Genomic DNA, 24823 nt, shown 5'->3' with positions numbered 1-24823 from the left:
CACTCACCACTGTCCCCATCCGGGAAAGCAACAGTATCCTCGAAAATGTAGACTGTCATATGTACAACAGAGGTGGATTGGAAAGCCTCTAAGAAAGCAATTGTGCTCCTTCAGGGAAAGACAGGAAAGCTCACCTCAGCACCAGCCTGCTGCCTCCTTTCAGGAAGGGGCCGCCGCTTTTTCACCTTAGCGACACCTAGGAGGACACAGAATACATGTCACTATCTTCTTGGTGCTGCTCAAGAATACCTCCGGGACTGTTCCTTATAGGAACATGGGCGAGAGCATACGGAGGCTTTTGCCAACTGCATGGACGGAATGTTACTGCTGAGCCACGCTCAGCAGTATTCCTGGAAGTGTGCAGTACGCAGAGATTTTTGAGAATGTAGACTTTGGTCAGTTTTCAGTGTCAGTGGCACATATCTCGTGGGCAAGCCCACGTCTGTCTCTCTCTCTGTCGCTCGCTCTCGCTCTCCCTCTCTTGAAATGTGTCTGTCTCTTTCTCTGTGTGGCTTTTTCTCTGTGTCTCTCAAGAAAACACACACACACGCAGACATACACTGTCACGATCCCGCGACATACACCCACATACAGAACAACCCCCAGACTCAACACACAAAATTACTCCGCACAAAAGAAATACAGCATCTTTCTTATACTGTAGAAACATCACCTAGTTTGTCACCTGGGACGTCGGTCTTTCGCCCCAACCCTCGAGCACCAGTCGTCCCAGGACTCTGCATTGTAGATATCGCTCATTGTCGAATGTCAGTGGCCCGTATCTCTGGGCAAACCCACATCTCTCTCTCTACTCTCTCTCTCCCTCTCTTTCACTGTGTCTGTCTCTTCCTGTGTGTGGCTCTGTCTCTCTGTCTCTGAGCCTCTCAAGAAAGCGCACGCACGCACGCACGCACGCATACACACTCACCATCATGCGACATACAGAGATACAGAACAACCCCAAGACTCATGCACACACAATCACACCGCACAGATGGAATCCCTTGTCTTTCTCATACTACAGAAACATGGACATAGATTTCACCGGGGATGTCGGTCTTTCCCCCCCCACACTCAAGCACCTGTCCCCCCAGGACCCTGATATCCGGGTACTCTCCAGACGCAAGACAGCAAGAATGCCCCACCTACACCTCACCCGAAACATTTTCTTCAGCAAGAAACAGTTTCCTGGACACATACCTTCTTCTCGTGCTCCTACGGCCACCTGAATGTTAGAAAAGAAAACACCATCAGGGTGAGATCATGATGTACAGTATGTGTACCATTCTTCGGTTCGCTTGGTGACTTTGGGATTCAGGATGGGACACAGTGTTTGAGTCAAAGGCCACAAAAGCAAAGATAATATGCCTGTCAGAAGTCGTTTTGCCTGGAGATGTGTCTCTAAAGAACACCGAGGATGCAGACTACAAAATGGTTCCCCCAGAAGGAAAAAGTGCGGCTGCCGAAAAAGATCCTGGGACGCTGTTTACTAGCAGGTTTGGCACTGCCAGTGGAAAATGTCCCCCTGACCAAGGGGACAGTTGGCAAGAAACAACCATGGAAATTGACAACATGTTTCTCCCCACAGGGAAAATAACATTATCACCTCAACGGTACATTGTCACATTTACAACAGATGTTGATTGCAAAGACTCTACGGAAGCACTTGTGTTCCTCAAGGAAAGACAGGAAGCTCACCTCAGCAACAGCCTGGTGACTGGGCACAGGACGGGGCCGCCGTCTTTCCTCCTCGGGGACACCTAGAAAGACCACAACACCTGTCAGTACCATGTTGGTGCTGCTCAAGTATACCTCAGGGACTGTTCCTTGATATGAACATGGGCCAGAGCATATTGAGGCTTCGGTGACCTGCGTGGACTAAATGTTACTGCTGAGCCGTGCACAGCAGTATTCCTTGAGGTGTGCAGTAGGAGGAGTGTGTGAGAATGTAGACATTAATCATTGTGCAGTGTCAGTGACACCTGTTCTCTGGGCAAACCCACATGTATCTTTCTGTCTCTGTCTCTCTTGCAGTGTGTCTGTCTCATTTTGTGTGGCTTAGTCTGTGTGTCTCCCAAGAAAACACACTCAACACACATTCACAGTCACAATCACGTGACACACAGACAGACAGACAGACACACACACACACACACACACACACACACACAGAACCACCCCGGGACTCATGCCCACAAAAACACACCCCACTCGAGGAATTCATTATCTTTCTCCTAGTGTAGAAGCATCCCATAGTTTTGTCACCTGGGACGTAGGTCCTTCCCCCCCACTCACAAGCACCTCCCAGGCCTCTGGAATTAGGGTAGCTCTACAGACTGAAGTCAACAACAATGCCCCACCTGCATCACCAGCTAAACATTTTTCTCAGCAAGAGACAGTTTCCGGGATACATACCCGTGTCCTGTGCTCCTTCGGCCACCTGAATGTTAGGAAAGAAAACACCATCAGGGTGAGATCATGACATACACTATTGGCACCACTCTTCAGTTCCCTTTGCGTCTTTACGATACAAGATGGGACTCAGCGGTTGAGTCGAAGGCCACAAAAGCCAATGAATAGGATGCCTGTCAGAAGTTGTTTCTCCTGGGGATGTGTCTCTCAGGACCACTGAGGATGCCTACTACAAAATTCTTCACCCAAGCAGGACAGATGGCTGCTGACGGAAAAGATCCTAGGACACTGTTTGTTACCAGGTTTGGCACTGCCAGTGGTCAATGTCCCCCTGGCCAAGGTGACCGTTGGCAAGAGGCAACCACTCACCACTGTCCCCATCCGGGAAAGCAACAGTATCCTCGAAAATGTAGACTGTCATATGTACAACAGAGGTGGATTGGAAAGCCTCTAAGAAAGCAATTGTGCTCCTTCAGGGAAAGACAGGAAAGCTCACCTCAGCACCAGCCTGCTGCCTCCTTTCAGGAAGGGGCCGCCGCTTTTTCACCTTAGCGACACCTAGGAGGACACAGAATACATGTCACTATCTTCTTGGTGCTGCTCAAGAATACCTCCGGGACTGTTCCTTATAGGAACATGGGCGAGAGCGTACGGAGGCTTTTGCCAACTGCATGGACGGAATGTTACTGCTGAGCCACGCTCAGCAGTATTCCTGGAAGTGTGCAGTACGCAGAGATTTTTGAGAATGTAGACTTTGGTCAGTTTTCAGTGTCAGTGGCACATATCTCGTGGGCAAGCCCACGTCTGTCTCTCTCTCTGTCGCTCGCTCTCGCTCTCCCTCTCTTGAAATGTGTCTGTCTCTTTCTCTGTGTGGCTTTTTCTCTGTGTCTCTCAAGAAAACACACACACACGCAGACATACACTGTCACGATCCCGCGACATACACCCACATACAGAACAACCCCCAGACTCAACACACAAAATTACTCCGCACAAAAGATATACAGCATCTTTCTTATACTGTAGAAACATCACCTAGTTTGTCACCTGGGACGTCGGTCTTTCGCCCCCACCCTCGAGCACCAGTCCTCCCAGGACTCTGCATTGTAGATATCGGTCATTGTCGAATGTCAGTGGCCCATATCTCTGGGCAAACCCACATCTCTCTCTCTACTCTCTCTCTCCCTCTCTTTCACTGTGTCTGTCTCTTCCTGTGTGTGGCTCTGTCTCTCTGTCTCTGAGCCTCTCAAGAAAGCGCACGCACGCACGCACGCACGCACGCATACACACTCACCATCATGCGACATACAGAGATACAGAACAACCCCAAGACTCATGCACACACAATCACACCGCACAGATGGAATCCCTTGTCTTTCTCATACTACAGAAACATGGACATAGATTTCACCGGGGATGTCGGTCTTTCCCCCCCCACACTCAAGCACCTGTCCCCCCAGGACCCTGATATCCGGGTACTCTCCAGACTGAAGACAGCAAGAATGCCCCACCTACACCTCACCCGAAACATTTTCCTCAGCAAGAAACAGTTTCCAGGACACATACCTTCTTCTCGTGCTCCTACGGCCACCTGAATGTTAGAAAAGAAAACACCGTCAGGGTGAGATCATGATGTACAGTATGTGTACCATTCCTCGGTTCGCTTGGTGACTTTGGGATTCAGGATGGGACACAGTGTTTGAGTCAAAGGCCACAAAATCAAAGATAATATGCCTGTCAGAAGTCGTTTTGCCTGGAGATGTGTCTCTAAAGAACACCGAGGATGCAGACTACAAAATGGTTCCCCCAGAAGGAAAAAGTGCGGCTGCCGAAAAAGATCCTGGGACGCTGTTTACTAGCAGGTTTGGCACTGCCAGTGGAAAATGTCCCCCTGACCAAGGGGACAGTTGGCAAGAAACAACCATGGAAATTGACAACATGTTTCTCCCCACAGGGAAAATAACATTATCACCTCAACGGTACATTGTCACATTTACAACAGATGTTGATTGCAAAGACTCTACGGAAGCACTTGTGTTCCTCAAAGAAAGACAGGAAGCTCACCTCAGCAACAGCCTGGTGACTGGGCACAGGACGGGGCCGCCGTCTTTCCTCCTCGGGGACACCTAGAAAGACCACAACACCTGTCAGTACCATGTTGGTGCTGCTCAAGTATACCTCAGGGACTGTTCCTTGATATGAACATGGGCCAGAGCATATTGAGGCTTCGGTGACCTGCATGGACTAAATGTTACTGCTGAGCCGTGCACAGCAGTATTCTTTGAGGTGTGCAGTAGGAGGAGCGTGTGAGAATGTAGACATTAATCATTGTGCAGTGTCAGTGACACCTGTTCTCTGGGCAAACCCACATGTATCTTTCTGTCTCTGTCTCTCTTGCAGTGTGTCTGTCTCATTTTGTGTGGCTTAGTCTGTGTGTCTCCCAAGAAAACACACTCAACACACATTCACAGTCACAATCACGTGACAGACAGACAGACAGACAGACACACACACACACACACACACACACAACCACCCCGGGACTCATGCCCACAAAAACACACCCCACTCGAGGAATTCATTATCTTTCTCCTAGTGTAGAAGCATCCCATAGTTTTGTCACCTGGGACGTAGGTCCTTCCCCCCCACTCACAAGCACCTCCCAGGCCTCTGGAATTAGGGTAGCTCTCCAGACTGAAGTCAACAACAATGCCCCACCTGCATCACCAGCTAAACATTTTTCTCAGCAAGAGACAGTTTCCGGGATACATACCCGTGTCCTGTGCTCCTTCGGCCACCTGAATGTTAGGAAAGAAAACACCATCAGGGTGAGATCATGACATACACTATTGGCACCACTCTTCAGTTCCCTTTGCGTCTTTACGATACAAGATGGGACTCAGCGGTTGAGTCGAAGGCCACAAAAGCCAATGAATAGGATGCCTGTCAGAAGTTGTTTCTCCTGGGGATGTGTCTCTCAGGACCACTGAGGATGCCTACTACAAAATTCTTCACCCAAGCAGGACAGATGGCTGCTGACGGAAAAGATCCTAGGACACTGTTTGTTACCAGGTTTGGCACTGCCAGTGGTCAATGTCCCCCTGGCCAAGGTGACCGTTGGCAAGAGGCAACCACTCACCACTGTCCCCATCCGGGAAAGCAACAGTATCCTCGAAAATGTAGACTGTCATATGTACAACAGAGGTGGATTGGAAAGCCTCTAAGAAAGCAATTGTGCTCCTTCAGGGAAAGACAGGAAAGCTCACCTCAGCACCAGCCTGCTGCCTCCTTTCAGGAAGGGGCCGCCGCTTTTTCACCTTAGCGACACCTAGGAGGACACAGAATACATGTCACTATCTTCTTGGTGCTGCTCAAGAATACCTCCGGGACTGTTCCTTATAGGAACATGGGCGAGAGCATACGGAGGCTTTTGCCAACTGCATGGACGGAATGTTACTGCTGAGCCACGCTCAGCAGTATTCCTGGAAGTGTGCAGTACGCAGAGATTTTTGAGAATGTAGACTTTGGTCAGTTTTCAGTGTCAGTGGCACATATCTCGTGGGCAAGCCCACGTCTGTCTCTCTCTCTGTCGCTCGCTCTCGCTCTCCCTCTCTTGAAATGTGTCTGTCTCTTTCTCTGTGTGGCTTTTTCTCTGTGTCTCTCAAGAAAACACACACACACGCAGACATACACTGTCACGATCCCGCGACATACACCCACATACAGAACAACCCCCAGACTCAACACACAAAATTACTCCGCACAAAAGAAATACAGCATCTTTCTTATACTGTAGAAACATCACCTAGTTTGTCACCTGGGACGTCGGTCTTTCGCCCCAACCCTCGAGCACCAGTCGTCCCAGGACTCTGCATTGTAGATATCGCTCATTGTCGAATGTCAGTGGCCCGTATCTCTGGGCAAACCCACATCTCTCTCTCTACTCTCTCTCTCCCTCTCTTTCACTGTGTCTGTCTCTTCCTGTGTGTGGCTCTGTCTCTCTGTCTCTGAGCCTCTCAAGAAAGCGCACGCACGCACGCACGCACGCATACAAACTCACCATCATGCGACATACAGAGATACAGAACAACCCCAAGACTCATGCACACACAATCACACCGCACAGATGGAATCCCTTGTCTTTCTCATACTACAGAAACATGGACATAGATTTCACCGGGGATGTCGGTCTTTCCCCCCCCACACTCAAGCACCTGTCCCCCCAGGACCCTGATATCCGGGTACTCTCCAGACGCAAGACAGCAAGAATGCCCCACCTACACCTCACCCGAAACATTTTCTTCAGCAAGAAACAGTTTCCTGGACACATACCTTCTTCTCGTGCTCCTACGGCCACCTGAATGTTAGAAAAGAAAACACCATCAGGGTGAGATCATGATGTACAGTATGTGTACCATTCTTCGGTTCGCTTGGTGACTTTGGGATTCAGGATGGGACACAGTGTTTGAGTCAAAGGCCACAAAAGCAAAGATAATATGCCTGTCAGAAGTCGTTTTGCCTGGAGATGTGTCTCTAAAGAACACCGAGGATGCAGACTACAAAATGGTTCCCCCAGAAGGAAAAAGTGCGGCTGCCGAAAAAGATCCTGGGACGCTGTTTACTAGCAGGTTTGGCACTGCCAGTGGAAAATGTCCCCCTGACCAAGGGGACAGTTGGCAAGAAACAACCATGGAAATTGACAACATGTTTCTCCCCACAGGGAAAATAACATTATCACCTCAACGGTACATTGTCACATTTACAACAGATGTTGATTGCAAAGACTCTACGGAAGCACTTGTGTTCCTCAAGGAAAGACAGGAAGCTCACCTCAGCAACAGCCTGGTGACTGGGCACAGGACGGGGCCGCCGTCTTTCCTCCTCGGGGACACCTAGAAAGACCACAACACCTGTCAGTACCATGTTGGTGCTGCTCAAGTATACCTCAGGGACTGTTCCTTGATATGAACATGGGCCAGAGCATATTGAGGCTTCGGTGACCTGCGTGGACTAAATGTTACTGCTGAGCCGTGCACAGCAGTATTCCTTGAGGTGTGCAGTAGGAGGAGTGTGTGAGAATGTAGACATTAATCATTGTGCAGTGTCAGTGACACCTGTTCTCTGGGCAAACCCACATGTATCTTTCTGTCTCTGTCTCTCTTGCAGTGTGTCTGTCTCATTTTGTGTGGCTTAGTCTGTGTGTCTCCCAAGAAAACACACTCAACACACATTCACAGTCACAATCACGTGACACACAGACAGACAGACAGACACACACACACACACACACACACACACACACACACAGAACCACCCCGGGACTCATGCCCACAAAAACACACCCCACTCGAGGAATTCATTATCTTTCTCCTAGTGTAGAAGCATCCCATAGTTTTGTCACCTGGGACGTAGGTCCTTCCCCCCCACTCACAAGCACCTCCCAGGCCTCTGGAATTAGGGTAGCTCTACAGACTGAAGTCAACAACAATGCCCCACCTGCATCACCAGCTAAACATTTTTCTCAGCAAGAGACAGTTTCCGGGATACATACCCGTGTCCTGTGCTCCTTCGGCCACCTGAATGTTAGGAAAGAAAACACCATCAGGGTGAGATCATGACATACACTATTGGCACCACTCTTCAGTTCCCTTTGCGTCTTTACGATACAAGATGGGACTCAGCGGTTGAGTCGAAGGCCACAAAAGCCAATGAATAGGATGCCTGTCAGAAGTTGTTTCTCCTGGGGATGTGTCTCTCAGGACCACTGAGGATGCCTACTACAAAATTCTTCACCCAAGCAGGACAGATGGCTGCTGACGGAAAAGATCCTAGGACACTGTTTGTTACCAGGTTTGGCACTGCCAGTGGTCAATGTCCCCCTGGCCAAGGTGACCGTTGGCAAGAGGCAACCACTCACCACTGTCCCCATCCGGGAAAGCAACAGTATCCTCGAAAATGTAGACTGTCATATGTACAACAGAGGTGGATTGGAAAGCCTCTAAGAAAGCAATTGTGCTCCTTCAGGGAAAGACAGGAAAGCTCACCTCAGCACCAGCCTGCTGCCTCCTTTCAGGAAGGGGCCGCCGCTTTTTCACCTTAGCGACACCTAGGAGGACACAGAATACATGTCACTATCTTCTTGGTGCTGCTCAAGAATACCTCCGGGACTGTTCCTTATAGGAACATGGGCGAGAGCGTACGGAGGCTTTTGCCAACTGCATGGACGGAATGTTACTGCTGAGCCACGCTCAGCAGTATTCCTGGAAGTGTGCAGTACGCAGAGATTTTTGAGAATGTAGACTTTGGTCAGTTTTCAGTGTCAGTGGCACATATCTCGTGGGCAAGCCCACGTCTGTCTCTCTCTCTGTCGCTCGCTCTCGCTCTCCCTCTCTTGAAATGTGTCTGTCTCTTTCTCTGTGTGGCTTTTTCTCTGTGTCTCTCAAGAAAACACACACACACGCAGACATACACTGTCACGATCCCGCGACATACACCCACATACAGAACAACCCCCAGACTCAACACACAAAATTACTCCGCACAAAAGATATACAGCATCTTTCTTATACTGTAGAAACATCACCTAGTTTGTCACCTGGGACGTCGGTCTTTCGCCCCCACCCTCGAGCACCAGTCCTCCCAGGACTCTGCATTGTAGATATCGGTCATTGTCGAATGTCAGTGGCCCATATCTCTGGGCAAACCCACATCTCTCTCTCTACTCTCTCTCTCCCTCTCTTTCACTGTGTCTGTCTCTTCCTGTGTGTGGCTCTGTCTCTCTGTCTCTGAGCCTCTCAAGAAAGCGCACGCACGCACGCACGCACGCATACACACTCACCATCATGCGACATACAGAGATACAGAACAACCCCAAGACTCATGCATACACAATCACACCGCACAGATGGAATCCCTTGTCTTTCTCATACTACAGAAACATGGACATAGATTTCACCGGGGATGTCGGTCTTTCCCCCCCCACACTCAAGCACCTGTCCCCCCAGGACCCTGATATCCGGGTACTCTCCAGACGCAAGACAGCAAGAATGCCCCACCTACACCTCACCCGAAACATTTTCTTCAGCAAGAAACAGTTTCCAGGACACATACCTTCTTCTCGTGCTCCTACGGCCACCTGAATGTTAGAAAAGAAAACACCATCAGGGTGAGATCATGATGTACAGTATGTGTACCATTCTTCGGTTCGCTTGGTGACTTTGGGATTCAGGATGGGACACAGCGTTTGAGTCAAAGGCCACAAAAGCAAAGATAATATGCCTGTCAGAAGTCGTTTTGCCTGGAGATGTGTCTCTAAAGAACACCGAGGATGCAGACTACAAAATGGTTCCCCCAGAAGGAAAAAGTGCGGCTGCCGAAAAAGATCCTAGGACGCTGTTTACTAGCAGGTTTGGCACTGCCAGTGGAAAATGTCCCCCTGACCAAGGGGACAGTTGGCAAGAAACAACCATGGAAATTGACAACATGTTTCTCCCCACAGGGAAGATAACATTATCACCTCAACGGTACATTGTCACATTTACAACAGATGTTGATTGCAAAGACTCTACGGAAGCACTTGTGTTCCTCAAGGAAAGACAGGAAGCTCACCTCAGCAACAGCCTGGTGACTGGGCACAGGACGGGGCCGCCGTCTTTCCTCCTCGGGGACACCTAGAAAGACCACAACACCTGTCAGTACCATGTTGGTGCTGCTCAAGTATACCTCAGGGACTGTTCCTTGATATGAACATGGGCCAGAGCATATTGAGGTTTCGGTGACCTGCATGGACTAAATGTTACTGCTGAGCCGTGCACAGCAGTATTCTTTGAGGTGTGCAGTAGGAGGAGCGTGTGAGAATGTAGACATTAATCATTGTGCAGTGTCAGTGACACCTGTTCTCTGGGCAAACCCACATGTGTCTTTCTGTCTCTGTCTCTCTTGCAGTGTGTCTGTCTCATTTTGTGTGGCTTAGTCTGTGTGTCTCCCAAGAAAACACACTCAACACACATTCACAGTCACAATCACGTGACAGACAGACAGACAGACACACACACACACACACACACACACACAGAACCACCCCGGGACTCATGCCCACAAAAACACACCCCACTCGAGGAATTCATTATCTTTCTCCTAGTGTAGAAGCATCCCATAGTTTTGTCACCTGGGACGTAGGTCCTTCCCCCCCACTCACAAGCACCTCCCAGGCCTCTGGAATTAGGGTAGCTCTCCAGACTGAAGTCAACAACAATGCCCCACCTGCATCACCAGCTAAACATTTTTCTCAGCAAGAGACAGTTTCCGGGATACATACCCGTGTCCTGTGCTCCTTCGGCCACCTGAATGTTAGGAAAGAAAACACCATCAGGGTGAGATCATGACATACACTATTGGCACCACTCTTCAGTTCCCTTTGCGTCTTTACGATACAAGATGGGACTCAGCGGTTGAGTCGAAGGCCACAAAAGCCAATGAATAGGATGCCTGTCAGAAGTTGTTTCTCCTGGGGATGTGTCTCTCAGGACCACTGAGGATGCCTACTACAAAATTCTTCACCCAAGCAGGACAGATGGCTGCTGACGGAAAAGATCCTAGGACACTGTTTGTTACCAGGTTTGGCACTGCCAGTGGTCAATGTCCCCCTGGCCAAGGTGACCGTTGGCAAGAGGCAACCACTCACCACTGTCCCCATCCGGGAAAGCAACAGTATCCTCGAAAATGTAGACTGTCATATGTACAACAGAGGTGGATTGGAAAGCCTCTAAGAAAGCAATTGTGCTCCTTCAGGGAAAGACAGGAAAGCTCACCTCAGCACCAGCCTGCTGCCTCCTTTCAGGAAGGGGCCGCCGCTTTTTCACCTTAGCGACACCTAGGAGGACACAGAATACATGTCACTATCTTCTTGGTGCTGCTCAAGAATACCTCCGGGACTGTTCCTTATAGGAACATGGGCGAGAGCGTACGGAGGCTTTTGCCAACTGCATGGACGGAATGTTACTGCTGAGCCACGCTCAGCAGTATTCCTGGAAGTGTGCAGTACGCAGAGATTTTTGAGAATGTAGACTTTGGTCAGTTTTCAGTGTCAGTGGCACATATCTCGTGGGCAAGCCCACGTCTGTCTCTCTCTCTGTCGCTCGCTCTCGCTCTCCCTCTCTTGAAATGTGTCTGTCTCTTTCTCTGTGTGGCTTTTTCTCTGTGTCTCTCAAGAAAACACACACACACGCAGACATACACTGTCACGATCCCGCGACATACACCCACATACAGAACAACCCCCAGACTCAACACACAAAATTACTCCGCACAAAAGATATACAGCATCTTTCTTATACTGTAGAAACATCACCTAGTTTGTCACCTGGGACGTCGGTCTTTCGCCCCCACCCTCGAGCACCAGTCCTCCCAGGACTCTGCATTGTAGATATCGGTCATTGTCGAATGTCAGTGGCCCATATCTCTGGGCAAACCCACATCTCTCTCTCTACTCTCTCTCTCCCTCTCTTTCACTGTGTCTGTCTCTTCCTGTGTGTGGCTCTGTCTCTCTGTCTCTGAGCCTCTCAAGAAAGCGCACGCACGCACGCACGCACGCATACACACTCACCATCATGCGACATACAGAGATACAGAACAACCCCAAGACTCATGCACACACAATCACACCGCACAGATGGAATCCCTTGTCTTTCTCATACTACAGAAACATGGACATAGATTTCACCGGGGATGTCGGTCTTTCCCCCCCCACACTCAAGCACCTGTCCCCCCAGGACCCTGATATCCGGGTACTCTCCAGACGCAAGACAGCAAGAATGCCCCACCTACACCTCACCCGAAACATTTTCTTCAGCAAGAAACAGTTTCCAGGACACATACCTTCTTCTCGTGCTCCTACGGCCACCTGAATGTTAGAAAAGAAAACACCATCAGGGTGAGATCATGATGTACAGTATGTGTACCATTCTTCGGTTCGCTTGGTGACTTTGGGATTCAGGATGGGACACAGTGTTTGAGTCAAAGGCCACAAAAGCAAAGATAATATGCCTGTCAGAAGTCGTTTTGCCTGGAGATGTGTCTCTAAAGAACACCGAGGATGCAGACTACAAAATGGTTCCCCCAGAAGGAAAAAGTGCGGCTGCCGAAAAAGATCCTAGGACGCTGTTTACTAGCAGGTTTGGCACTGCCAGTGGAAAATGTCCCCCTGACCAAGGGGACAGTTGGCAAGAAACAACCATGGAAATTGACAACATGTTTCTCCCCACAGGGAAAATAACATTATCACCTCAACGGTACATTGTCACATTTACAACAGATGTTGATTGCAAAGACTCTACGGAAGCACTTGTGTTCCTCAAGGAAAGACAGGAAGCTCACCTCAGCAACAGCCTGGTGACTGGGCACAGGACGGGGCCGCCGTCTTTCCTCCTCGGGGACACCTAGAAAGACCACAACACCTGTCAGTACCATGTTGGTGCTGCTCAAGTATACCTCAGGGACTGTTCCTTGATATGAACATGGGCCAGAGCATATTGAGGCTTCGGTGACCTGCATGGACTAAATGTTACTGCTGAGCCGTGCACAGCAGTATTCCTTGAGGTGTGCAGTAGGAGGAGTGTGTGAGAATGTAGACATTAATCATTGTGCAGTGTCAGTGACACGTATTCTCTGGGCAAACCCACATGTATCTTTCTGTCTCTGTCTCTCTTGCAGTGTGTCTGTCTCATTTTGTGTGGCTTAGTCTGTGTGTCTCCCAAGAAAACACACTCAACACACATTCACAGTCACCATCACGTGACACACACACACACACACACACACACACACACACACACAGAACCACCTCGGGACTCTTGCCCACAAAAACACACCCCACTCGAGGAATTCATTATCTTTCTCCTAGTGTAGAAGCATCCCATAGTTTTCTCACCTGGGACGTAGGTCCTTCCCCCCCACTCACAAGCACCAGTCCTCCCAGGCCTCTGGAATTAGGGTAGCTCTCTAGACTGAAGTCAACAACAATGCCCCACCTGCATCACCATCTAAACATTTTTCTCAGCAAGAGACAGTTTCCGGGATACATACCCGTGTCCTGTGCTCCTTCGGCCACCTGAATGTTAGGAAAGAAAACACCATCAGGGTGAGATCATGACATACACTATTGGCACCACTCTTCAGTTCCCTTTGCGTCTTTACGATACAAGATGGGACTCAGCAGTCGAGTGAAAGGCCACAAAAGCCAATGAATAGGATGCCGGTCAGAAGTTGTTTCTCCTGGGGATGTGTCTCTAAAGAACACTGAGGATGCAGACTACAAAATGGTTCACCCAGAAGGAAAAAGTGCGGCTGCCGAAAAACATCCTAGGACGCTGTTTGTTACCAGGTTTGGCACTGCCAGTGGTCAATGTCTCCTTGACCAAGGTGACCGTTGGCTAGAGGCAACCACTCTCCACTCTCCCCATCACGGATAGTAACAGTATCATCGAAAATATACATTGTCATATTTACCACAGAAGCTGATTGGAAAGACTCTAACATAGCACTTGTGTTTCTCAGGGAAAGACTGGCAAGCTCACCTCAGCAGCAACCTCATACCTCCTTGCATGATTGGCGCGCAGTGTTTCCTCATTTCGGACACCTAGAAGGACACAGAATATACCTCAGTATATTGTTTGAGGTGCTCAAGAATAACTCAGGGACTTTTCCACATGTGAACATTGGCCAGAGCATACAGAGGCTTTGGTTACCTGCATGGACTGAATGGTACTGAGTAGCCACGCTCAAGTGTATTTCTTGGCGTGTGCAGTATGAGTAGTTTTTTGATAGTGTAGACATTGGTAATGTGTAGTGTCAGTGGTACGTGTCTCCTGGGTCAACACACATCTCTCCTCTCTCTCTCACCTGTTTCTCTCTCTCTTATGAGTGTGTCTCATTCTCTTTGTGTGCTTCCCTGTCCCTCAGTTTTTGCCTGTCTCAAACACACACACACACACACACACACACACACACACACACACACACACACACAGCACCGTGAATACATTGTCTTCTCTCACTGTAAACATAGACACAGGTTTCCCCCTCAGAAATCTGTCTTTTCTCCACACCATCAAGCCTCTGTCCTGCAGGGAACCTGGGTTAAGGGTAGCTTCCACACTGATTCCAGCAGGAATGCCCGATCTTCCTGACCATATTGATTATTTCATCAGTTGGTTAAGTGTCCCTCTCTTGATTTCGACCCAGGTCATGATCTCAAGGTGTCTGGGATCAAATCCCTGCCTGGGATTCCACCCCGCTTCCTCAATCATTCATTCAATCAATCAATCAATCAATCAATGACCTTTTAAAAGTTGCCCAACAGAGTATGTAAACTGACGCAGTCAATATGAAAAAACAATATGGAAGTGCTTCAAGACATTTAAAAAAGAAGTACCATTTGATCTAGCAATCCCACTTTGGGCTAACACATCCAAAAGTATTGAAATCTGGTCTTCTGAATGATACCTACACTCCCGTGTTCTGCATTCACAAAAGCTAATATAGCGAAACAACTGAAGGTCCATTGATGAACAAATGCACAAAGACAATGTGGTGTGTCCATACAATGGGTGACTATTCAGCCTTCAAAAGGAAGGAAATCCTGTCAGTTGTGACAACATGGATGGCCCTGGGGGACTTGGTGTTAAGCGAAATAAGCCAGACACAGAAAGACAAATACTGCAGGATGACACTTACATGTGGAACCTAAAATAGTCAAATGCATAGGAACAGAGAATAGAATAGGGGCTGGAGGGAGGGGAAAGGGAGGAAATGTTGGTGTTCGGGGCACCAAGTTTCATTTATACAAAAGAAGTCAGTTCTGGAAACCTACCTTGCCACATAGGGCCTGTGATGAACTGCTTGAAAATCAGTAAGAGTGAGTTTGTAGGTTGAGTCCCCTTACCACGAAAGAAAAAGAAGAAAAGCTCCAACAGACACTGTTTGGGCAAATACCTTTATCTGGGTGAGACAGTATAGAAATCAGAACAATCCAGTCATTGAGAGCATGGGGTTGGTGCCTGTTGGGCTGTGCCTAAGTTCCCTGTACTGCACAATGAAAACTTTCTTAGGGGCTGCTTACTAGTGCTATGGTATGAAGTTGAAAGTGACTAAATGCAGGAAAAGTCTTCGGAAAAAAAATGACCGATGGTTCAGAAGCAGTGTGTTTAAGTGTTCAGTCACTAAATGTCTGGAACATTAACCTAAACACTTGGTAGTGGTTGAATCTAGAGTGGGGACTTGGATGGCTACAGGACAAAGGAGGATGGAAGCTTCCTTTTCATCCTGTCCATGGCTAGGACGCTTTACAGCTCATGGGGAAGTCCTGTTACCACCTCCTGGGATCCCCATATCAACCCCGTGGGGCAGAGAGGGCAGGGCCTGTGACCCATATTTTCTGTGAGAGATTAAGTGACTCACCAAGATTCACTATTCCGAAGAGTGGGAGGTCCAGGATAGGAATGTAGATGTTGCCCGGGGACAGAGATCCCTGAAAATCTGGGACCTTCCCAGGGCACCTGAGATCATGCCTTGAACCCCTGAGCCAGGTGCTCCCCCAGTCTCTTTATCAAATCTTCCTCCCCAAGGTCTCTGTGGAAGACAGTTGATGCCCTGGAGGAGGTGCCTAAGCTAGGAGAAAAGTGCAAATCCTAACTCAGCCTCCCAACTCTAGGTTTCAACCCCTAGAGTTCAACTGCACAATGCAGTTACCACCAAGTGAAGCCCTTCTGAAGGAGCAGGGGAAGCCCAACAGTGGCCATCCTCACTCGGCCTCCACACTTCCAGGGCTCTCACAAGGAGCCTTCCCCAACGGCCACTTGGCCACTTTCAGTGGCCAGGGGTCTGCTCAGCTCCCAAGCTGACTCTGAAGCCACGACATTCCAAACCAACTGTCACGTGACGGCTCTGCCCAGAATTAGCTTCCCTTCAGTTGACTAAGCCTGGCTGAGCAGCTACTGTGAATTAACTGCCAAATTGGCCCATCGGGCTGGTGCTTTGATGGTTTATTGAGTGTAGGCTGGGACACTTAACGTGGCACTGACTATTGGTCTGTGGAACCATCTGAGCAGCCAGGACTAAGGCCTGGCTGGTGGAGGGCAGGGGCTGTACTGGCTCTGAGTGGGCCCCTTCCCAGTTCCTCCTCCTTCCCCAAAATCTGATCTGTACGGACTCCTCATCCTTCTTGAGACCCTGCAGTGGCAGGGGCCCATGTCCCATCTCCTTTTAGATGGACCCCTCCATACCCACGGCCTGGAGAAGGCTCCTCCCTCTCCACCGCCATGACTCTCCCTAAGGACTCTCCCAGGTGATTATAACCAACCCTTTACTGAGAGACTAGATTCAAATCTAGGCACAGCAGTCTGTGTTGTTTAATCATAAATCCTTTGTTATGAAGCTCATGAATGATTAACAAATTGTACATAAGGAAAGCCCACCACTGAAAACCAAACAGTATTATTAATTATGTGCTATTTTTCTTCTAGTCTTGCCTTGCGATGCTACCCGGATATGTATTCATTAAGCATGTCAGCTATTGGCTTTCATTTACTAGCAAGCAATGGGATAGTTCATTAAGGAGCAAAGGCCCCACTGGAGCATGGGTGAGAGTGTCAAGACAAGGAGGATGGACACCGGGCTAGTAATCAAATGTTTGAGTTCTTATTGGTCACGGCCCCTAAAGCGTGTAGTTCTTGGGAATCAAGCTGTTTTTAGGGCTCATGCTGATAATGTTACCGAATATACTACATTATGTCCCTGGATCTTTTTTCCTGAATGAGTCTTCACACACCACATGCAACGGGGCCTGAACTCGTCACCCAGGGAGCAAGAGATGCATGCTCCAGCAGCTGAGTAAGGCACCAGCCCGTCATGTTCCCGATTCTTAATCAGATTTGTGCCGTGTCCTGAAGAATGACCACACCATGAAACTGACTGAGCAGGCGCTGACCAGCTCTCTAACTCAGCTGTACAAGGGAGCAGCGATGAGGGTGATGGCACAAGGTTCATTGTGAATTGGTACTTCGAGGCTTCATTTTCGTTGTCTCACGGGTAGGCTCACAGAACTTCAGCATTACTAGGGCTCACTCGTATTGACAATGCCATCCAACACCTCTAAAGGATCTCCTCAGTCCTTACTGGACTCAGGCCAAGTGCTGAGGAGTAGCTCAGCACTGGCAGAATTTGACCAGGTTTTCCTAACTTGTGCCTCCAAACTTTCAGAATCTTTGAACTGACCAGAACCATGTAAGATTTCTAGATCCTTTTCATATTAGTGACTACGGCAAGTTCTATAATAATCTGGCTTGAGAGTTTCCCTGGGCTATGGGACCACAGAGACTACCTCATAATAGTAGATAGCATGTGGGATTTTCCTTGGTCCAGGTGATTCCTGACATACACACACATGCTGGAATTGCTTTGCACAGCCAGTGATCCCATGGCTAAGTAGAAGTGCAGCTCAGTAGTTAAAGCATGAGCATTGGGACCACAGGCCTGGGTTCACATCCTGACTCTTAGGAGTTCATGCCCCTGGACACAAGAATCTCTGTGCCTCAGTTTCTCCTCCTGAGAAGTAGGAAGAGTAACAAACCATCACATAGGTTTGTGATGGCATTGAATGAATTATTGCATGGAAAGTGTGCGGTGTATGACAAGTGGTCAGAAAGATTCATTAGAGGGTATAGATATTAAACGAGACCTTACAATTTTTCAAGTTCCAGAGGTGGATTCAAACCTGGGACTCTGAGTTCCCAGACCATTGTTCTATGACACACAGCTGCTTTGCTTTGCCTAAAAACTATCATTTTACCTCAACATAATTTAGTTTTGACAGAATCAGAGGCATAAAAGAAAAAGGAACACAAAAGAAAAGAAAAAAGAAAAAAAAAAGCTGTTGGTGACCCCTGGATCCCACTCTCTGTGGCCCTTGACCAGAAATATTCATGATTGTTCTCCAGAGTGATCCAATGTACACAGTGTAAATCTGGATAACACCCAAAGGATAAAAGTAAATGTGTGTTTGGGGGCCACAAATGGTTGAAACTCTCATATTGTTCGGGTCTCTTTGGACAACTCTTTATGTGAATGAAGGAACACATCTCCCCAAATACTGAACCCAATACCCCTTTTTGGTATAAAGAGTATAGGGAAAGCATGTTAAAAACAATGATGGATACCTTCCATATCAACCATTCTGGATCCACTCTACATTTCTGTAATGAGTAATTTGAATACATACTTTTGGAGTTTTAAAAGATCCTACATTACAATAGACATTGCCGTATGTTTTCTCCTAGGAATACCTAGTGGTGACAAGAAAGGGGTGCAGGATATAGTCCATTTTTCTCAATGGAGAAAAAATATCAAGGGAGCTATCTTGATGGAATAACCGAAAATCAAGAGATAAAACAAAACTACAAAACATATCCATAACTCCGTACGACCAGATAGAGAGAGGAGATTTTAAACCATGAAAAAATATTTTGAGCAACAGCTAACTGTCCAGTTAGTAGCAGACAGTGTTAAGAAGATCTTTATGAACATACCACCGCAGCAACAAATCAGATTGCCCATCTTCGAAGACACTAGGTACAGATCTGAGAACTCACTCGTTATCAGAGTTGAACTGCTCAGCTCAGAGACTGGCAGTTGGAAAAAACGGGCATCTTACATCATTTCATCGCCATGGCAACAGAGCTTTCATGGGGAATGCAGGTGCACACCGTCCAACTTCTGCTGGGTGGACAGGTGCATCTCTACAGAGACAGGGGCACCATTGGAGATTAAGTGCTTGTGTTTCAAAAGCTGAATCCTGGTCTCACACGTTGTCATTCTCTGTTTTGAAAATAAATTACATGAAGGGAAATGACCTGACCCCTCCAACAACAATTATAATCACTAGTCAAAATTTCAGGGTGAAGAGGGAAAAAGAGAATATTTTGAGAATAGAGAGAGGTCCCATTTTTTATTTAAAACACAATCCATACCCATTTCTACCAACCTCAGTCTAAGGACACCTCTAGAATGAAGTTCAAAATTTGTCCCAGATGAAATACTAGAAGTAATCATTATATCTTAAAGTAATTTAGTCAGGTTATAGACCCATTAACTATAAACACAATTTGATGTGGAGTAATTACATAGAAGGCATATTTATTTTCTTAGCAAAGGTGTGGGACAAGGAGTTTACCTTTAGCTCTTCCCTGAAACACACATGCCTGTGTTTTTGACAAAAAACTATCAGCTACATTAATCACATGTTTTTTCTCTACCAAATTAGTCTAGAAGTTCAGAATCCGGGATGGTACATATAGAAAAAGTCATAAAATGAAAAATAGTAATTAAAATAATATTTACATTAAGAAAATAAAAAGAAAAATTTCAACTAAAACTAAGGTAAAATTTTCTTGTGTCAATATGGGAAAGGTGAACAGAAACGTTATCGTGTTCTTTTTGAATGGTAGAATCAGACTTCTATTAATTTTATATGTCCTAAATCTTAAGATTTTCTACTCTGCCATTGTATGTATGTTTTACTCAGAAAAACAATAGGGAAGGTATTAAATTAATATAAATGTTATAAATGTATAAAATTAAGTAATAAAGATATGTATTTACATTGCAAAAAAAGGAAAAAAATGTCCAGGGCTTTGAGCTGAGATGCAAGGAGGACCCAGACTTAGCAGGATCCCCCGTTCTGTCTGCATGTACTACCTGGCCTAGACATGAACCCAGGACAAGGGTGACTTTCAGGATTCCAACAGGGCACAATTCTCCACCTTCTAGGTCACTGTTCTCTGATAAAAATTATGCAAAGCACATACATAGTTTTGGCTTTGCCAGTAAACACACTGGAAAAAGGAAAATCAAAAACCGTGAAGCTAATGTGAGTAACATATTTTTGATCCGATACATCCAAAATGTTAAGATTTCCACTGTGACACATGAAACGCGACCACATTTCAAGGGCTCGAGAGCCGCTCAGAGCTGGTTGCTACCATAGAGGAGAGTGGAGATAGAGATCATTCACAGCACAGCAATAGAGTGGACGGTACGTTCAGGATCTCCTAGGCTCTACTTTAGGAACATAATGAAATAATCCACTTTGTCAGACTGAGTCCTGAGAATCACATCTCTGCCTGGAATCTCCAGACCCAGAGTCAGTGTGTGACAAAACCACATCCGTGTTGCCAAGCATGGATTGGATGGTAGGCACTCAGTAATGGTTTAATCATCTAAATTCTCCATCTTGCTATCTCCTTGGCCATCTCCTTTAAAATGTGAGAAACCAATTAATTTATTGACCGTATAGGAATCGTTTAAACTAACTAAAAGAATTCAGCGCTCCCCTCACCTCCCCTTGAATCCTGGCCTCCAGACTTACATTGGAGTTTCCCTCTCTCACTCACTGTATTCACATCCTCTCAATGCCCCATTAGTCCAATATTACTGTTACTTAATTCAGGTACATACTAGATTATTGTACCTGGAGAGAGTACCTTCCCAGTTCTCTGGGACACATGATATTGGCTTCTGGTGGTCCCCGATCAGGGAGAAATTGGTCCCCCAGGGGACCTCTGGCAAATTCTGGATACATTTAAGGTGTCAACAGTGGGGAAGGCACGGCTGGCATTTGGCAGGCTGAGGCCAGGGATGCAGCTAAACACTTTGTAAGGCATCCTGCAGCTCCTCACAAGACTTACCTTGCACAAAATGTCAACAGAGCCCAGTTTAAGAAACCCTGTCTTAAGCCATGTCTATTAAGTCTCTCTAAGAAAAAGGAGGATTCCTCCCAATCTCTTTGAACCCAATGTTAAAGGGTCGCTATCTATCTATCTATAAGGAATTAGGCACAGCCCCCACTGGTGTGAATGCAATAAATATATTCTCAGAGTTCGATTTTGTAAAAAGTAATGAGGGCTCGCCTGGCTGGCTCGATCCATGGAGTGTGTGACTCTTGATCTGGGAGTCGTGAAGTTGAGCCCCAAATGGGTGCAGAGATTACTTAAAAGGAAAATTAAAAAAAAAAATTTTAAGGTTTATTTATTTTTGGGAGACAGAGAGACAGAGTAGGGGAGGGGCAGAGAGAGAGAGGGAGACACAAAATCCAAAGCAGGCTCCAGGCTCTGAGCCAGTCAGCACAGAGCCCAACACACGGCTCAAACTCACGAGGCGCGGGATCGTGAGCTGGGCCGAAGTCGGATGCTCAACTGACTGAGCCACCCAGGCGCCCCAAACATAAATTTTTTTTAATGTTTACTTGTTTTTGAGAGGCAGACAGACAGACAGACAGAGTGTGAGTGGGGGAGGGGCGGAGAGAGAGGGAGAACACAGAATCCTAAGCAGGCTCCAGGCTCTGAGCTGTCAGCACAGAGCTGATGTGGGGCTTGAACGTGTAAAACAACAAATCATGACCTGAGCCAAAGTCGGATGCTTAACTGACTGAGCTACCCAGGGGCCCTGTTAAAATCGAAAATGTTTGAATGAAATGTAGCAATCATTGTTTCGAGAAGTGTACTCTAAAAGCTCACTCCGTGGACACCATCGTTTCTCCCCAGATATTTCTCTCTGTGATTGCAAATATGTATTTTCAAGGATTTGTGAAGCAAACTGGAGTGTGTGCAAAATCACAGGAAATTGGACAACAACGTTTCTGTTTTGAAACTCCTGCTACCGAATGTAACAGAAATGAGACCATAATGTTACAATAAATCCTATCCTGCATCTTCTATCTAAACCAACATTCACATCAAAACTATTATTGATTAGCCATCTCACAGCATTTCCACCCCTTGGTAATCCTAGTAAAGTGTATGAGGTTTAAATCTGTTGGTGGCTGACAAAGGTGTGAACTCAGAGCATTTATAGTCCATTTAGAACAATGTCTCTCAAAGTCAAAAACAACCACCGCTTCTCAATATTGGCATTGTATGAGTTTCATGTTTGCTTTCCTTTGTTCAGCTCAAGTTTGGAAATGTGTGAAAATGTACAAGAAGCACGAGAATTGAGAAGCACTTGACTTCTGAGGTAGGAAATTAGAAATAATTCTTAGATAATCTTAATATTTCCCCTTCTTGATGTCGTGCCACAATTCAGGCAAGTTTCCTTTGCTTTATTCTTTCTTTTTTTGTTTCAACGTTTATTTATTTTTGGGACAGAGAGAGACAGAGCATGAACAGGGGAGGGGCAGAGAGAGAGGGAGACACAGAATCGGAAACAGGCTCCAGGCTCCGAGCCGTCAGCCCGGAGCCCGACGCGGGGCTCGAACTCCCGGACCGCGAGATCGTGACCTGGCTGAAGTTGGACGCTCAACCGACTGAGCCACCCAGGCGCCCCCATAACTCTTGAACATTTACTGCATAGGTGGGCTCAGGCAAAGCAACGGGCTCCCAGTTATTATGGGCAATTCAACTGGGCAGCGGATGGGCTTGCCAGTGTTCATCTAAGAGCTGGTGGCCGGACGCTCAACTGACTGAGCCACCCAGGCGCCCCTGACTTATAACTCTTATAAACAACCCCAACTGCCACAGAGTTGATCTGATTATCATTACCTTCCTGATGACATGCAGGAATCTGCCAGTGTTCTTTCTGGGCCAAAAAAAAAAAAAAATAATAAAGAAAAAAGGAGTGGAGGGCAGTGGGAGAGAAGGTGGTATTTAAGTTGGAAAACTGGGGATAAACAGTCAAAAAGCGGTAGACGACTAAATGCAATTTGGATATACAGTCTGTACATATACTGGATCTACACACATTCTTGCATGAACTTATGTATGTATGGATTTATTTACACCTGAAATGAGAAAACACAATCACACACCAAAATAAACCTAATGGAAGAGGCTGGCAAAATGGAGGGTGAAAAAACTAAGGTGGTTCTTTAAGAAATCAAGATAGCAGCTAAGCGGCCAAACCACCAAGAAGCCTAATTAAGACAAAAAGAAAGCGCCGAGAATCTGTGCAAAGATAATGAAGAAAGGATCACAGAGAGGGAAAGGATGAGAAGAGGAATAATTAGCAGGCCTCTGCAAAGTGATGGAGAAACCTGGGTAAAAGGGATGGCCGTCTACACCACCTTCCATAAAATCACATCAAGTGCTCCTTCTCTGCTTCCTTCATGTTTCCCTCCCACACCTTGTTCCCACGCCTCTGCTTCTAGGAGAGAGATCACATGCTACACGTTCCTACCCAAAGAAACAAATAGCCACGAAAGAACACACACCCATTTCTGGAGGTGATGAATATGTTTAGTACCTTCGTTATAGTGATGGTATCACAGGGGAGTGCATAGGAGAAAATTCATCAAGATGTATACAATCAATGTGTGCAATTTGTTGTAAAAAGAGGGAGGCAGAGAACATCAAGTTAAGGCAGCAAATGTTAACAGTTGATGAATCGCAGTTAACAACTGATGAATTCAGTTGATCAATATATCAAGATGCTTTGTGCTGTGCTTGAATTCCTCCGCCCACCACCCCCACAGGTTTCAAATTGTATCAAAATTCAGAGGCCTAGAAGCTGTGAAGAAAGCATTTGTGCATTCCTACTTAGCAAATGCAGGATGTAAGGTGTCAATTGAGAGAAGAGGCAGAGCTGAAATAAAAGCAAGGTTATTTATTTGGGGTCTCAGAATTGCAGTTTGGGAAAGACACCTGTGGGCAGCAACCAAAAGAGTGCCTCTACCCTCCCCACCCCCATCCAGGGAATAAAAGTAAGAGGTTTTTGAAGACAAGAGGGAATGCTTGTATAAGTCATTTACTACGAATTCTGATGACCAAGACTGGTGTTGGTGGCAGGAAAGTAAACTTGGTGACCGTACCTGGTTTCTAAGGCTATCACTAAGCGGGGTCTCTCACTGTAGCAAGCTGCAGGTGTTTGGCCCGGTTCCAACATTTGTGCTTCTCCTACCGGTGAGGATGTGCATAAGGCCCATCTCCTTCCTGGCCTCTGGCTCCATTGGAAAACCTGTTGACATAAGTGACTATTTCATGTCACCTTTCACAATGTAATATATTGAAGAAGATAATATTAAGAGGCCAAAAGTGAAGCTTGGGCTCATGTCCGTGTTGTGGTGAAAGCAGGCAACCCAAACCCTAAGGCCCTTGATGCAGTGGCTGGCACACAGTAGGTCCTCCATATAGGGTTCTAGTATATGGGGGGGGGTGTTGGTTACCAAGCAACCATTTCGCATTCTCTGGGCCCCCCGGGGACTCTCGGTGGAGATAGTGGGGTGGTGGGATTGTGGCTGAGGCTCCCCTTGCCCAGCAAGAAGCAGGCGTAGGTCTCAGGCCAGGCCAGTAGGATGCTCCGTCCTTGGAACGGGAACCTCCAACAGCTGGAGCTCCTTCCCCCTGAGTGGTGGCACCCTAACCACTCTGTC

The sequence above is a fragment of the Prionailurus viverrinus genome, unplaced genomic scaffold, assembly GCF_022837055.1.
Source record: "Prionailurus viverrinus isolate Anna unplaced genomic scaffold, UM_Priviv_1.0 scaffold_61, whole genome shotgun sequence".
NCBI lineage: Eukaryota > Metazoa > Chordata > Mammalia > Carnivora > Felidae > Prionailurus > Prionailurus viverrinus.
Note: the sequence above shows the minus strand (reverse complement) of the source record.